The sequence below is a fragment of the Phyllobates terribilis genome, unplaced genomic scaffold (genome assembly GCF_046119375.1).
Source record: "Phyllobates terribilis strain yellow unplaced genomic scaffold, ASM4611937v1 Scaffold_377__1_contigs__length_1856515, whole genome shotgun sequence".
Lineage (NCBI taxonomy): Eukaryota > Metazoa > Chordata > Amphibia > Anura > Dendrobatidae > Phyllobates > Phyllobates terribilis.
The window spans coordinates 412,714-429,168 of record NW_027363137.1 but is presented as its reverse complement, the minus strand read 5'-3'; the positions used below and the strand labels follow the sequence as shown (position 1 = coordinate 429,168).

The 16,455-nt window shown below is 43.4% G+C and overlaps 11 non-coding genes across 11 annotated transcripts; all 11 read right to left on the bottom strand.

Annotated features, from left to right (window-relative positions):
• Positions 1 to 281: 281 nt before the first annotated feature.
• On the bottom strand, positions 282 to 472 carry LOC141223701 (U2 spliceosomal RNA). The gene has a single exon (XR_012291263.1). It is a non-coding gene; the product is annotated as a U2 spliceosomal RNA (small nuclear RNA).
• A 1,115-nt stretch (positions 473 to 1,587) lies between these two features.
• On the bottom strand, positions 1,588 to 1,778 carry LOC141223584 (U2 spliceosomal RNA). Its single transcript, XR_012291152.1, has one exon. It is a non-coding gene; the product is annotated as a U2 spliceosomal RNA (small nuclear RNA).
• Positions 1,779 to 2,893: 1,115 nt separating this feature from the next.
• LOC141223583 (U2 spliceosomal RNA) lies at positions 2,894 to 3,084 on the bottom strand. The gene has a single exon (XR_012291151.1). It is a non-coding gene; the product is annotated as a U2 spliceosomal RNA (small nuclear RNA).
• Positions 3,085 to 4,200: 1,116 nt separating this feature from the next.
• On the bottom strand, positions 4,201 to 4,391 carry LOC141223582 (U2 spliceosomal RNA). Its single transcript, XR_012291150.1, has one exon. It is a non-coding gene; the product is annotated as a U2 spliceosomal RNA (small nuclear RNA).
• Positions 4,392 to 5,506: 1,115 nt separating this feature from the next.
• On the bottom strand, positions 5,507 to 5,697 carry LOC141223581 (U2 spliceosomal RNA). Its single transcript, XR_012291149.1, has one exon. It is a non-coding gene; the product is annotated as a U2 spliceosomal RNA (small nuclear RNA).
• Positions 5,698 to 6,813: 1,116 nt separating this feature from the next.
• LOC141223580 (U2 spliceosomal RNA) lies at positions 6,814 to 7,004 on the bottom strand. Its single transcript, XR_012291148.1, has one exon. It is a non-coding gene; the product is annotated as a U2 spliceosomal RNA (small nuclear RNA).
• A 1,115-nt stretch (positions 7,005 to 8,119) lies between these two features.
• LOC141223579 (U2 spliceosomal RNA) lies at positions 8,120 to 8,310 on the bottom strand. Its single transcript, XR_012291147.1, has one exon. It is a non-coding gene; the product is annotated as a U2 spliceosomal RNA (small nuclear RNA).
• A 1,115-nt stretch (positions 8,311 to 9,425) lies between these two features.
• Positions 9,426 to 9,616, bottom strand: LOC141223578 (U2 spliceosomal RNA). The gene has a single exon (XR_012291146.1). It is a non-coding gene; the product is annotated as a U2 spliceosomal RNA (small nuclear RNA).
• Positions 9,617 to 10,731: 1,115 nt separating this feature from the next.
• LOC141223737 (U2 spliceosomal RNA) lies at positions 10,732 to 10,917 on the bottom strand. The gene has a single exon (XR_012291297.1). It is a non-coding gene; the product is annotated as a U2 spliceosomal RNA (small nuclear RNA).
• A 2,412-nt stretch (positions 10,918 to 13,329) lies between these two features.
• LOC141223577 (U2 spliceosomal RNA) lies at positions 13,330 to 13,520 on the bottom strand. Its single transcript, XR_012291145.1, has one exon. It is a non-coding gene; the product is annotated as a U2 spliceosomal RNA (small nuclear RNA).
• A 1,115-nt stretch (positions 13,521 to 14,635) lies between these two features.
• LOC141223762 (U2 spliceosomal RNA) lies at positions 14,636 to 14,826 on the bottom strand. The gene has a single exon (XR_012291318.1). It is a non-coding gene; the product is annotated as a U2 spliceosomal RNA (small nuclear RNA).
• Between the last annotated feature and the right edge of the window lie 1,629 nt (positions 14,827 to 16,455).

Genomic DNA, 16,455 nt, shown 5'->3' with positions numbered 1-16,455 from the left:
GCTCCAAAATGCTTGCCTAATATGTCTGGTTATCCAAAAGGAAGTAAAAAGGGAGAGCTAGAAAGATAGCATTGCATCACATTACATGGCAATGCAATGCACAGTTGCTGAAGTTGAACCAAAATGAGCTTGTAATCTGGCTTCTGCAACTTTGAACATGAAAAATCCAATGAGGAGAAGAAAAGCAAAGCCAAAGAGTCCATCCCAAAATCCGACAAACAAGCAAAATGAACAAAAAACATTGAATTCAATTCTTTCTGATTTTAGAAACTGCATTAAAGAAGGGGTGCACCGGTCCTGGAGATACTGCAATACCAGGTCAATGCATGGAGTGGACAGAGCAAGCTCTTTTTCCATCTCCCTGTTCTAAAAATCCATTTAATATATGGTCCCCAGATAGGGGACGTATCAGATATTAAACTGATAAGAACAGATACTACACTTGATCTTAGCCAAAAGGCCGAGAAGCGATAACCAGAATTGGTTTCAAACTACGGAGCCACCCAAGGATCCTGAAAAGTCCATTTGTGGAGATGAGCTCCTGGACTCCCGTTAAGAAGACATGTTGTCAACCTCTAGATCCCTTACATGCCTGCACTTTTCGGCTTGTTGCTGCTGCAATCCACGCGTTTTAGATCTGCATAACTCCACCTCTTTAAACACAGCACCTTCACCCCCTGCTGTTCCCACCCGCCTCAACACCGTTGGAAGGGAGGAGAACCAATTAAGGCGGGGGGTGGGGTGGAACGAGCAGCTGTCTACCCTTAGCAGGAGGGCTCCTGATTACATACCTCTCCTGCTGCTGCTGCTGCTGGCTGTCCATCAGCAGACTGAAGGTGGCTGCTGCTGTGCACAGGTATATAAAGGCTCAGAGCCTATTATGACACGCGCAGCCAGCGTTCCATTGCCACATTCCATCTACTGCAGGCAGGATACCTGGCTGGCTGAATGTCGCTGAGAAGCTCACAGAGACCGCCATAAGCAACAGTTTAACAGAATGCCACAGACTAATCAACCAAACTTTTTGGGTTGGGTTCTCTTTTATAGTCTGCAGGCATTAAATGAAAGAAGTCAGTGTTCCAGCAGAAGGAGACAACGTTTCAGAAAAGGCATTGTAGCAAACCAAAAAAGAAATTTTAAGCGCAGCAGAGTAACCAGCGCACATACCTGTTAGCTCAGGTGAGTTTAAAAGGCTGCTGTTGATAACAAGGGCATTTGCTAAATAGATGGTGTGTGTGCAACAATATACTGAAAGGTCAATTATATTGTGCAGCTTATCTCACCACCTGTAGTTATTTAGGTGAAAGCTCCAAAATGCTTGCCTAATATGTCTGTTTATCCAAAAGGAAGTAAAAAGGGAGAGCTAGAAAGATAGCATTGCATCACATTACATGGCAATGCAATGCACAGTTGCTGAAGTTGAACCAAAATGAGCTTGTAATCTGGCTTCTGCAACTTTGAACATGAAAAATCCAATGAGGAGAAGAAAAGCAAAGCCAAAGAGTCCATCCCAAAATCCGACAAACAAGCAAAATGAACAAAAAACATTGAATTCAATTCTTTCTGATTTTAGAAACTGCATTAAAGAAGGGGTGCACCGGTCCTGGAGATACTGCAATACCAGGTCAATGCGTGGAGTGGACAGAGCAAGCTCTTTTTCCATCTCCCTGTTCTAAAAATCCATTTAATATATGGTCCCCAGATAGGGGACGTATCAGATATTAAACTGATAAGAACAGATACTACACTTGATCTTAGCCAAAAGGCCGAGAAGCGATAACCAGAATTGGTTTCAAACTACGGAGCCACCCAAGGATCCTGAAAAGTCCATTTGTGGAGATGAGCTCCTGGACTCCCGTTAAGAAGACATGTTGTCAACCTCTAGATCCCTTACATGCCTGCACTTTTCGGCTTGCTGCTGCTGCAATCCACGCGTTTTAGATCTGCATAACTCCACCTCTTTAAACACAGCACCTTCACCCCCTGCTGTTCCCACCCGCCTCAACACCGTTGGAAGGGAGGAGAACCAATTAAGGCGGGGGGTGGGGTGGAACGAGCAGCTGTCTACCCTTAGCAGGAGGGCTCCTGATTACATACCTCTCCTGCTGCTGCTGCTGCTGGCTGTCCAGCAGCAGACTGAAGGTGGCTGCTGCTGTGCACAGGTATATAAAGGCTCAGAGCCTATTATGACACGCGCAGCCAGCGTTCCATTGCCACATTCCATCTACTGCAGGCAGGATACCTGGCTGGCTGAATGTCGCTGAGAAGCTCACAGAGACCGCCATAAGCAACAGTTTAACAGAATGCCACAGACTAATCAACCAAACTTTTTGGGTTGGGTTCTCTTTTATAGTCTGCAGGCATTAAATGAAAGAAGTCAGTGTTCCAGCAGAAGGAGACAACGTTTCAGAAAAGGCATTGTAGCAAACCAAAAAAGAAATTTTAAGCGCAGCAGAGTAACCAGCGCACATACCTGTTAGCTCAGGTGAGTTTAAAAGGCTGCTGTTGATAACAAGGGCATTTGCTAAATAGATGGTGTGTGTGCAACAATATACTGAAAGGTCAATTATATTGTGCAGCTTATCTCACCACCTGTAGTTATTTAGGTGAAAGCTCCAAAATGCTTGCCTAATATGTCTGTTTATCCAAAAGGAAGTAAAAAGGGAGAGCTAGAAAGATAGCATTGCATCACATTACATGGCAATGCAATGCACAGTTGCTGAAGTTGAACCAAAATGAGCTTGTAATCTGGCTTCTGCAACTTTGAACATGAAAAATCCAATGAGGAGAAGAAAAGCAAAGCCAAAGAGTCCATCCCAAAATCCGACAAACAAGCAAAATGAACAAAAAACATTGAATTCAATTCTTTCTGATTTTAGAAACTGCATTAAAGAAGGGGTGCACCGGTCCTGGAGATACTGCAATACCAGGTCAATGCGTGGAGTGGACAGAGCAAGCTCTTTTTCCATCTCCCTGTTCTAAAAATCCATTTAATATATGGTCCCCAGATAGGGGACGTATCAGATATTAAACTGATAAGAACAGATACTACACTTGATCTTAGCCAAAAGGCCGAGAAGCGATAACCAGAATTGGTTTCAAACTACGGAGCCACCCAAGGATCCTGAAAAGTCCATTTGTGGAGATGAGCTCCTGGACTCCCGTTAAGAAGACATGTTGTCAACCTCTAGATCCCTTACATGCCTGCACTTTTCGGCTTGCTGCTGCTGCAATCCACGCGTTTTAGATCTGCATAACTCCACCTCTTTAAACACAGCACCTTCACCCCCTGCTGTTCCCACCCGCCTCAACACCGTTGGAAGGGAGGAGAACCAATTAAGGCGGGGGGGTGGGGTGGAACGAGCAGCTGTCTACCCTTAGCAGGAGGGCTCCTGATTACATACCTCTCCTGCTGCTGCTGCTGCTGGCTGTCCAGCAGCAGACTGAAGGTGGCTGCTGCTGTGCACAGGTATATAAAGGCTCAGAGCCTATTATGACACGCGCAGCCAGCGTTCCATTGCCACATTCCATCTACTGCAGGCAGGATACCTGGCTGGCTGAATGTCGCTGAGAAGCTCACAGAGACCGCCATAAGCAACAGTTTAACAGAATGCCACAGACTAATCAACCAAACTTTTTGGGTTGGGTTCTCTTTTATAGTCTGCAGGCATTAAATGAAAGAAGTCAGTGTTCCAGCAGAAGGAGACAACGTTTCAGAAAAGGCATTGTAGCAAACCAAAAAAGAAATTTTAAGCGCAGCAGAGTAACCAGCGCACATACCTGTTAGCTCAGGTGAGTTTAAAAGGCTGCTGTTGATAACAAGGGCATTTGCTAAATAGATGGTGTGTGTGCAACAATATACTGAAAGGTCAATTATATTGTGCAGCTTATCTCACCACCTGTAGTTATTTAGGTGAAAGCTCCAAAATGCTTGCCTAATATGTCTGGTTATCCAAAAGGAAGTAAAAAGGGAGAGCTAGAAAGATAGCATTGCATCACATTACATGGCAATGCAATGCACAGTTGCTGAAGTTGAACCAAAATGAGCTTGTAATCTGGCTTCTGCAACTTTGAACATGAAAAATCCAATGAGGAGAAGAAAAGCAAAGCCAAAGAGTCCATCCCAAAATCCGACAAACAAGCAAAATGAACAAAAAACATTGAATTCAATTCTTTCTGATTTTAGAAACTGCATTAAAGAAGGGGTGCACCGGTCCTGGAGATACTGCAATACCAGGTCAATGCGTGGAGTGGACAGAGCAAGCTCTTTTTCCATCTCCCTGTTCTAAAAATCCATTTAATATATGGTCCCCAGATAGGGGACGTATCAGATATTAAACTGATAAGAACAGATACTACACTTGATCTTAGCCAAAAGGCCGAGAAGCGATAACCAGAATTGGTTTCAAACTACGGAGCCACCCAAGGATCCTGAAAAGTCCATTTGTAGAGATGAGCTCCTGGACTCCCGTTAAGAAGACATGTTGTCAACCTCTAGATCCCTTACATGCCTGCACTTTTCGGCTTGTTGCTGCTGCAATCCACGCGTTTTAGATCTGCATAACTCCACCTCTTTAAACACAGCACCTTCACCCCCTGCTGTTCCCACCCGCCTCAACACCGTTGGAAGGGAGGAGAACCAATTAAGGCGGGGGGTGGGGTGGAACGAGCAGCTGTCTACCCTTAGCAGGAGGGCTCCTGATTACATACCTCTCCTGCTGCTGCTGCTGCTGGCTGTCCATCAGCAGACTGAAGGTGGCTGCTGCTGTGCACAGGTATATAAAGGCTCAGAGCCTATTATGACACGCGCAGCCAGCGTTCCATTGCCACATTCCATCTACTGCAGGCAGGATACCTGGCTGGCTGAATGTCGCTGAGAAGCTCACAGAGACCGCCATAAGCAACAGTTTAACAGAATGCCACAGACTAATCAACCAAACTTTTTGGGTTGGGTTCTCTTTTATAGTCTGCAGGCATTAAATGAAAGAAGTCAGTGTTCCAGCAGAAGGAGACAACGTTTCAGAAAAGGCGTTGTAGCAAACCAAAAAAGAAATTTTAAGCGCAGCAGAGTAACCAGCGCACATACCTGTTAGCTCAGGTGAGTTTAAAAGGCTGCTGTTGATAACAAGGGCATTTGCTAAATAGATGGTGTGTGTGCAACAATATACTGAAAGGTCAATTATATTGTGCAGCTTATCTCACCACCTGTAGTTATTTAGGTGAAAGCTCCAAAATGCTTGCCTAATATGTCTGTTTATCCAAAAGGAAGTAAAAAGGGAGAGCTAGAAAGATAGCATTGCATCACATTACATGGCAATGCAATGCACAGTTGCTGAAGTTGAACCAAAATGAGCTTGTAATCTGGCTTCTGCAACTTTGAACATGAAAAATCCAATGAGGAGAAGAAAAGCAAAGCCAAAGAGTCCATCCCAAAATCCGACAAACAAGCAAAATGAACAAAAAACATTGAATTCAATTCTTTCTGATTTTAGAAACTGCATTAAAGAAGGGGTGCACCGGTCCTGGAGATACTGCAATACCAGGTCAATGCGTGGAGTGGACAGAGCAAGCTCTTTTTCCATCTCCCTGTTCTAAAAATCCATTTAATATATGGTCCCCAGATAGGGGACGTATCAGATATTAAACTGATAAGAACAGATACTACACTTGATCTTAGCCAAAAGGCCGAGAAGCGATAACCAGAATTGGTTTCAAACTACGGAGCCACCCAAGGATCCTGAAAAGTCCATTTGTGGAGATGAGCTCCTGGACTCCCGTTAAGAAGACATGTTGTCAACCTCTAGATCCCTTACATGCCTGCACTTTTCGGCTTGCTGCTGCTGCAATCCACGCGTTTTAGATCTGCATAACTCCACCTCTTTAAACACAGCACCTTCACCCCCTGCTGTTCCCACCCGCCTCAACACCGTTGGAAGGGAGGAGAACCAATTAAGGCGGGGGGGTGGGGTGGAACGAGCAGCTGTCTACCCTTAGCAGGAGGGCTCCTGATTACATACCTCTCCTGCTGCTGCTGCTGCTGGCTGTCCAGCAGCAGACTGAAGGTGGCTGCTGCTGTGCACAGGTATATAAAGGCTCAGAGCCTATTATGACACGCGCAGCCAGCGTTCCATTGCCACATTCCATCTACTGCAGGCAGGATACCTGGCTGGCTGAATGTCGCTGAGAAGCTCACAGAGACCGCCATAAGCAACAGTTTAACAGAATGCCACAGACTAATCAACCAAACTTTTTGGGTTGGGTTCTCTTTTATAGTCTGCAGGCATTAAATGAAAGAAGTCAGTGTTCCAGCAGAAGGAGACAACGTTTCAGAAAAGGCATTGTAGCAAACCAAAAAAGAAATTTTAAGCGCAGCAGAGTAACCAGCGCACATACCTGTTAGCTCAGGTGAGTTTAAAAGGCTGCTGTTGATAACAAGGGCATTTGCTAAATAGATGGTGTGTGTGCAACAATATACTGAAAGGTCAATTATATTGTGCAGCTTATCTCACCACCTGTAGTTATTTAGGTGAAAGCTCCAAAATGCTTGCCTAATATGTCTGGTTATCCAAAAGGAAGTAAAAAGGGAGAGCTAGAAAGATAGCATTGCATCACATTACATGGCAATGCAATGCACAGTTGCTGAAGTTGAACCAAAATGAGCTTGTAATCTGGCTTCTGCAACTTTGAACATGAAAAATCCAATGAGGAGAAGAAAAGCAAAGCCAAAGAGTCCATCCCAAAATCCGACAAACAAGCAAAATGAACAAAAAACATTGAATTCAATTCTTTCTGATTTTAGAAACTGCATTAAAGAAGGGGTGCACCGGTCCTGGAGATACTGCAATACCAGGTCAATGCGTGGAGTGGACAGAGCAAGCTCTTTTTCCATCTCCCTGTTCTAAAAATCCATTTAATATATGGTCCCCAGATAGGGGACGTATCAGATATTAAACTGATAAGAACAGATACTACACTTGATCTTAGCCAAAAGGCCGAGAAGCGATAACCAGAATTGGTTTCAAACTACGGAGCCACCCAAGGATCCTGAAAAGTCCATTTGTAGAGATGAGCTCCTGGACTCCCGTTAAGAAGACATGTTGTCAACCTCTAGATCCCTTACATGCCTGCACTTTTCGGCTTGTTGCTGCTGCAATCCACGCGTTTTAGATCTGCATAACTCCACCTCTTTAAACACAGCACCTTCACCCCCTGCTGTTCCCACCCGCCTCAACACCGTTGGAAGGGAGGAGAACCAATTAAGGCGGGGGGTGGGGTGGAACGAGCAGCTGTCTACCCTTAGCAGGAGGGCTCCTGATTACATACCTCTCCTGCTGCTGCTGCTGCTGGCTGTCCATCAGCAGACTGAAGGTGGCTGCTGCTGTGCACAGGTATATAAAGGCTCAGAGCCTATTATGACACGCGCAGCCAGCGTTCCATTGCCACATTCCATCTACTGCAGGCAGGATACCTGGCTGGCTGAATGTCGCTGAGAAGCTCACAGAGACCGCCATAAGCAACAGTTTAACAGAATGCCACAGACTAATCAACCAAACTTTTTGGGTTGGGTTCTCTTTTATAGTCTGCAGGCATTAAATGAAAGAAGTCAGTGTTCCAGCAGAAGGAGACAACGTTTCAGAAAAGGCGTTGTAGCAAACCAAAAAAGAAATTTTAAGCGCAGCAGAGTAACCAGCGCACATACCTGTTAGCTCAGGTGAGTTTAAAAGGCTGCTGTTGATAACAAGGGCATTTGCTAAATAGATGGTGTGTGTGCAACAATATACTGAAAGGTCAATTATATTGTGCAGCTTATCTCACCACCTGTAGTTATTTAGGTGAAAGCTCCAAAATGCTTGCCTAATATGTCTGTTTATCCAAAAGGAAGTAAAAAGGGAGAGCTAGAAAGATAGCATTGCATCACATTACATGGCAATGCAATGCACAGTTGCTGAAGTTGAACCAAAATGAGCTTGTAATCTGGCTTCTGCAACTTTGAACATGAAAAATCCAATGAGGAGAAGAAAAGCAAAGCCAAAGAGTCCATCCCAAAATCCGACAAACAAGCAAAATGAACAAAAAACATTGAATTCAATTCTTTCTGATTTTAGAAACTGCATTAAAGAAGGGGTGCACCGGTCCTGGAGATACTGCAATACCAGGTCAATGCGTGGAGTGGACAGAGCAAGCTCTTTTTCCATCTCCCTGTTCTAAAAATCCATTTAATATATGGTCCCCAGATAGGGGACGTATCAGATATTAAACTGATAAGAACAGATACTACACTTGATCTTAGCCAAAAGGCCGAGAAGCGATAACCAGAATTGGTTTCAAACTACGGAGCCACCCAAGGATCCTGAAAAGTCCATTTGTGGAGATGAGCTCCTGGACTCCCGTTAAGAAGACATGTTGTCAACCTCTAGATCCCTTACATGCCTGCACTTTTCGGCTTGCTGCTGCTGCAATCCACGCGTTTTAGATCTGCATAACTCCACCTCTTTAAACACAGCACCTTCACCCCCTGCTGTTCCCACCCGCCTCAACACCGTTGGAAGGGAGGAGAACCAATTAAGGCGGGGGGTGGGGTGGAACGAGCAGCTGTCTACCCTTAGCAGGAGGGCTCCTGATTACATACCTCTCCTGCTGCTGCTGCTGCTGGCTGTCCAGCAGCAGACTGAAGGTGGCTGCTGCTGTGCACAGGTATATAAAGGCTCAGAGCCTATTATGACACGCGCAGCCAGCGTTCCATTGCCACATTCCATCTACTGCAGGCAGGATACCTGGCTGGCTGAATGTCGCTGAGAAGCTCACAGAGACCGCCATAAGCAACAGTTTAACAGAATGCCACAGACTAATCAACCAAACTTTTTGGGTTGGGTTCTCTTTTATAGTCTGCAGGCATTAAATGAAAGAAGTCAGTGTTCCAGCAGAAGGAGACAACGTTTCAGAAAAGGCATTGTAGCAAACCAAAAAAGAAATTTTAAGCGCAGCAGAGTAACCAGCGCACATACCTGTTAGCTCAGGTGAGTTTAAAAGGCTGCTGTTGATAACAAGGGCATTTGCTAAATAGATGGTGTGTGTGCAACAATATACTGAAAGGTCAATTATATTGTGCAGCTTATCTCACCACCTGTAGTTATTTAGGTGAAAGCTCCAAAATGCTTGCCTAATATGTCTGTTTATCCAAAAGGAAGTAAAAAGGGAGAGCTAGAAAGATAGCATTGCATCACATTACATGGCAATGCAATGCACAGTTGCTGAAGTTGAACCAAAATGAGCTTGTAATCTGGCTTCTGCAACTTTGAACATGAAAAATCCAATGAGGAGAAGAAAAGCAAAGCCAAAGAGTCCATCCCAAAATCCGACAAACAAGCAAAATGAACAAAAAACATTGAATTCAATTCTTTCTGATTTTAGAAACTGCATTAAAGAAGGGGTGCACCGGTCCTGGAGATACTGCAATACCAGGTCAATGCGTGGAGTGGACAGAGCAAGCTCTTTTTCCATCTCCCTGTTCTAAAAATCCATTTAATATATGGTCCCCAGATAGGGGACGTATCAGATATTAAACTGATAAGAACAGATACTACACTTGATCTTAGCCAAAAGGCCGAGAAGCGATAACCAGAATTGGTTTCAAACTACGGAGCCACCCAAGGATCCTGAAAAGTCCATTTGTGGAGATGAGCTCCTGGACTCCCGTTAAGAAGACATGTTGTCAACCTCTAGATCCCTTACATGCCTGCACTTTTCGGCTTGCTGCTGCTGCAATCCACGCGTTTTAGATCTGCATAACTCCACCTCTTTAAACACAGCACCTTCACCCCCTGCTGTTCCCACCCGCCTCAACACCGTTGGAAGGGAGGAGAACCAATTAAGGCGGGGGGTGGGGTGGAACGAGCAGCTGTCTACCCTTAGCAGGAGGGCTCCTGATTACATACCTCTCCTGCTGCTGCTGCTGCTGGCTGTCCAGCAGCAGACTGAAGGTGGCTGCTGCTGTGCACAGGTAAATAAAGGCTCAGAGCCTATTATGACACGCGCAGCCAGCGTTCCATTGCCACATTCCATCTACTGCAGGCAGGATACCTGGCTGGCTGAATGTCGCTGAGAAGCTCACAGAGACCGCCATAAGCAACAGTTTAACAGAATGCCACAGACTAATCAACCAAACTTTTTGGGTTGGGTTCTCTTTTATAGTCTGCAGGCATTAAATGAAAGAAGTCAGTGTTCCAGCAGAAGGAGACAACATTTCAGAAAAGGCATTGTAGCAAACCAAAAAAGAAATTTTAAGCGCAGCAGAGTAACCAGCGCACATACCTGTTAGCTCAGGTGAGTTTAAAAGGCTGCTGTTGATAACAAGGGCATTTGCTAAATAGATGGTGTGTGTGCAACAATATACTGAAAGGTCAATTATATTGTGCAGCTTATCTCACCACCTGTAGTTATTTAGGTGAAAGCTCCAAAATGCTTGCCTAATATGTCTGTTTATCCAAAAGGAAGTAAAAAGGGAGAGCTAGAAAGATAGCATTGCATCACATTACATGGCAATGCAATGCACAGTTGCTGAAGTTGAACCAAAATGAGCTTGTAATCTGGCTTCTGCAACTTTGAACATGAAAAATCCAATGAGGAGAAGAAAAGCAAAGCCAAAGAGTCCATCCCAAAATCCGACAAACAAGCAAAATGAACAAAAAACATTGAATTCAATTCTTTCTGATTTTAGAAACTGCATTAAAGAAGGGGTGCACCGGTCCTGGAGATACTGCAATACCAGGTCAATGCGTGGAGTGGACAGAGCAAGCTCTTTTTCCATCTCCCTGTTCTAAAAATCCATTTAATATATGGTCCCCAGATAGGGGACGTATCAGATATTAAACTGATAAGAACAGATTTTTTAATTGAATGCGTCAGAAGACGCGACATAAATTAAATTCCATTTGCATGGATAACCAAAAAAATGTCGCCTACGCCTTCATCATCCGAATTCAACTTTTTGTTTTTTTTAAGAAAATTTAATGATAATTAATAAATAAAACATAACATAACATATCCTTACATCAACAACAAAAAACTTCCAACAAAAACATCAACTCAACATTTTTCTTCTTCCACGTTTCTTCTTCCTCCATGACATGTCCAACAATTTCCAGTCAAAACCTTGCAGCAAAATCTTTTCATCTTCTTCAGCTTCAGCACTGGTATCAACACAATCCTGCATTACTTTCTCTTTTCCCTTATCATCCACCTTCCTTTTTTCCTTAACGTCTTTACTTCTAGGTACTCTCTCCAGTCTGCAAAACATAGAGTCCCCAACTCCTGAGAACTCCTGCTTCTCTCCCACAAACTCCTTCTTATTTTCAACTACTTGTATATCTTTGTCTTCTTTCTCTTTACAATCTTCAAACGATTCTTCAAATATCTTTTTCCCTTTCTCCTCTTTTTTCCCTCCTTCCTCATAACAAAATCCAGGTTTCCCATTATCAATTCTTCTTTTACCATTTTCCACATAACTGAATCCACATTTACCATTTATAACAATCCTTCCTAAACTTAGTTCATTTTGTCCATTTTCCCAAACTAGGAAACTTCTCTTCCCATTCCAGACTCCCACTTTATTTAAGTAGTCCTTCTGGAATTTTACCAAAATACTCCATGGCTTCAAAAACTCCATCACTTCCTCCATCTCTACAAAGGGGTCATCCATACAGATAACCACCTTTTTCGGCCTTCCAGCAAAAAGAGCATTAACTCCAATTTCGTTTCCTTCCCAATTCTTGAGAAGACAAATACACTTTTCTTCAGACTTCAGTGTTACGTCAAATACCTTTTTAAACTTGATTTCTTGCATACAAAAAATGTCCTCTTCAATGATCGTCCCATACTTGAACAGAATATCCAAGATCTGATTCTCCTCCAACGAAAAATCCTCTAACTCCGTCTTCACATAGAACCGTAAACAGTTCCTCTTCCTCGTCAACTCCATCTTCTTCCTCCAAAAGAACTGCCCCCCACAGCTATGTGTGGTGACACGATGATCGCCTCTCGTTGCCCAGGGACTAATCCGACTCCCCAATAGCAGCAGGAGGGTGAAGCCCTGCCGTTAGACAAAGCGATCCCCCCAGGCCAAGGAGCCGGGTACCCTGGGCACCTCCTAGCCAAGGCCAAGGCAGCAACTGGTAGATCACTGCACCTGATCTTAGCCAAAAGGCCGAGAAGCGATAACCAGAATTGGTTTCAAACTACGGAGCCACCCAAGGATCCTGAAAAGTCCATTTGTGGAGATGAGCTCCTGGACTCCCGTTAAGAAGACATGTTGTCAACCTCTAGATCCCTTACATGCCTGCACTTTTCGGCTTGCTGCTGCTGCAATCCACGCGTTTTAGATCTGCATAACTCCACCTCTTTAAACACAGCACCTTCACCCCCTGCTGTTCCCACCCGCCTCAACACCGTTGGAAGGGAGGAGAACCAATTAAGGCGGGGGGTGGGGTGGAACGAGCAGCTGTCTACCCTTAGCAGGAGGGCTCCTGATTACATACCGCTCCTGCTGCTGCTGCTGCTGGCTGTCCAGCAGCAGACTGAAGGTGGCTGCTGCTGTGCACAGGTAAATAAAGGCTCAGAGCCTATTATGACACGCGCAGCCAGCGTTCCATTGCCACATTCCATCTACTGCAGGCAGGATACCTGGCTGGCTGAATGTCGCTGAGAAGCTCACAGAGACCGCCATAAGCAACAGTTTAACAGAATGCCACAGACTAATCAACCAAACTTTTTGGGTTGGGTTCTCTTTTATAGTCTGCAGGCATTAAATGAAAGAAGTCAGTGTTCCAGCAGAAGGAGACAACATTTCAGAAAAGGCATTGTAGCAAACCAAAAAAGAAATTTTAAGCGCAGCAGAGTAACCAGCGCACATACCTGTTAGCTCAGGTGAGTTTAAAAGGCTGCTGTTGATAACAAGGGCATTTGCTAAATAGATGGTGTGTGTGCAACAATATACTGAAAGGTCAATTATATTGTGCAGCTTATCTCACCACCTGTAGTTATTTAGGTGAAAGCTCCAAAATGCTTGCCTAATATGTCTGTTTATCCAAAAGGAAGTAAAAAGGGAGAGCTAGAAAGATAGCATTGCATCACATTACATGGCAATGCAATGCACAGTTGCTGAAGTTGAACCAAAATGAGCTTGTAATCTGGCTTCTGCAACTTTGAACATGAAAAATCCAATGAGGAGAAGAAAAGCAAAGCCAAAGAGTCCATCCCAAAATCCGACAAACAAGCAAAATGAACAAAAAACATTGAATTCAATTCTTTCTGATTTTAGAAACTGCATTAAAGAAGGGGTGCACCGGTCCTGGAGATACTGCAATACCAGGTCAATGCGTGGAGTGGACAGAGCAAGCTCTTTTTCCATCTCCCTGTTCTAAAAATCCATTTAATATATGGTCCCCAGATAGGGGACGTATCAGATATTAAACTGATAAGAACAGATACTACACTTGATCTTAGCCAAAAGGCCGAGAAGCGATAACCAGAATTGGTTTCAAACTACGGAGCCACCCAAGGATCCTGAAAAGTCCATTTGTGGAGATGAGCTCCTGGACTCCCGTTAAGAAGACATGTTGTCAACCTCTAGATCCCTTACATGCCTGCACTTTTCGGCTTGCTGCTGCTGCAATCCACGCGTTTTAGATCTGCATAACTCCACCTCTTTAAACACAGCACCTTCACCCCCTGCTGTTCCCACCCGCCTCAACACCGTTGGAAGGGAGGAGAACCAATTAAGGCGGGGGGTGGGGTGGAACGAGCAGCTGTCTACCCTTAGCAGGAGGGCTCCTGATTACATACCTCTCCTGCTGCTGCTGCTGCTGGCTGTCCAGCAGCAGACTGAAGGTGGCTGCTGCTGTGCACAGGTATATAAAGGCTCAGAGCCTATTATGACACGCGCAGCCAGCGTTCCATTGCCACATTCCATCTACTGCAGGCAGGATACCTGGCTGGCTGAATGTCGCTGAGAAGCTCACAGAGACCGCCATAAGCAACAGTTTAACAGAATGCCACAGACTAATCAACCAAACTTTTTGGGTTGGGTTCTCTTTTATAGTCTGCAGGCATTAAATGAAAGAAGTCAGTGTTCCAGCAGAAGGAGACAACGTTTCAGAAAAGGCATTGTAGCAAACCAAAAAAGAAATTTTAAGCGCAGCAGAGTAACCAGCGCACATACCTGTTAGCTCAGGTGAGTTTAAAAGGCTGCTGTTGATAACAAGGGCATTTGCTAAATAGATGGTGTGTGTGCAACAATATACTGAAAGGTCAATTATATTGTGCAGCTTATCTCACCACCTGTAGTTATTTAGGTGAAAGCTCCAAAATGCTTGCCTAATATGTCTGTTTATCCAAAAGGAAGTAAAAAGGGAGAGCTAGAAAGATAGCATTGCATCACATTACATGGCAATGCAATGCACAGTTGCTGAAGTTGAACCAAAATGAGCTTGTAATCTGGCTTCTGCAACTTTGAACATGAAAAATCCAATGAGGAGAAGAAAAGCAAAGCCAAAGAGTCCATCCCAAAATCCGACAAACAAGCAAAATGAACAAAAAACATTGAATTCAATTCTTTCTGATTTTAGAAACTGCATTAAAGAAGGGGTGCACCGGTCCTGGAGATACTGCAATACCAGGTCAATGCGTGGAGTGGACAGAGCAAGCTCTTTTTCCATCTCCCTGTTCTAAAAATCCATTTAATATATGGTCCCCAGATAGGGGACGTATCAGATATTAAACTGATAAGAACAGATTTTTTTTTTTTAATTTGGCTATCCCCTGCAGAGGGATAAAACCGTTTATTAAAACTTTAACAAATTACAAGCATAATTAAAAAAATACCAAACGTTAAAAGACAAATGAAATTTACAAAACAAAAAAATACAAAGATTTTAAATAATTAGGTTCCATTGGTCAACAAGCCATTTTTTGGAAATATGTACATTCTTCTTTTTGTCAATTAAATAATAAGTATACATTTCACATAAACATAAACTTAAAACATCATTCACTGATAAAACATCTTGTTTAAAAATAGCAATGTTGCGCGCTTTCCAGAGAGATGACTTGGCGCAGTTCACTGTCTTCCAAGCCATTGTGTACTGGTCCATTGTGGGGCATTCCATAAGTCCGTATAGCACAGTTTTATATGTAAAGTCCTTGAGGTCTGCCACCCTTTCCAGTAGGGGGAGCAGTCTTCTCCAGAAATCCTTTGCAAAATTACATGTCCATAATAGATGTTCCACCGTTTCCTCTTCTTGGCATCCGGCTCTTGGGCAGATGGCAGACCTCACAAATCCTCTTCTGTATTGGAATGCCCGGCAAGGAAGACAGCGGTGCATGCAACTCCAAGCCAGATCTCTCTGTTCATTAAAAAGATAAAAAACGTTAATCATTTTCCAGATAGACATAGATTTGTCATCATCATATCTGTCAACATTACATATTTCCTCACTTTTTCGTATTTCTTTAATTAGTTTCTTACTATTTCTTAATTCCTCTATTTTCTTAGTCCCTAAATTAAAATCGGACACTATTTTCCTTAAAATCTCATAATGCGTCGACAAATTAAAAGCATGGGGCACAGAAATATTAACTTCATACCATCCAAACTTTCTCATAAAAAATCCTGTATTAAAACGCATAAAAAAGGACCAATAGTGATTCTTAAAAAGGGCATTAAAACAGTAAACGAACAGATGGATTAAAAGAAACCTATTAAAATCTGGAAAATCTTTACCACCTTTTACTTTTGATTTCATCACGATTTCTCTTTTCAGCTTTTCCATTTTTGAGTTCCAAAAGAAGGTAAAACAGGTTTTGGTTATCTTTTTTAAAACATTAACAGGCGGGGGGAAAACCATGCTAAGATACAATAAAAGAGGTAAAATCACCATCTTTAAAACCAATACTTTACCCTCCATTGTAAGTCTCCTCATGTTCCACATACATATTTTCGTATTTACTTTCTGTGTAACTGTTTCCCAACTATTATAACCATCATTATTTTCAGTGAATGATATACCTAAAATGGAAATGGATTCGGAGACATTAATTGGTACATCACGTAAAATCATCCCCCCAACACTTAAAATGTTACACTTATTAAAATTGATTTTAAAACCAGAAGCTAGACAAAAGGATTGCACTTGATGGAGAGTGGCCGTAAGTGATGGTGCATCTGTACACAAGACCGCCACGTCATCCATGTAGCCTACAACCTTGGCCTCCAAACCACCGCTTCCAGGCAGAGGGACACCGCATATCTGTTTATTTTGGCGTATTGCACATAACATTGGTTCCAGTGCACAGATAAACAGTAGGGGGGACAGAGGGCATCCCTGTTTCACCCCTGACCGTAAAAAAACCTCTTGTGTCTTAAAACCATTCACTAAAATCTTACTTGTACAATCCTTGTAA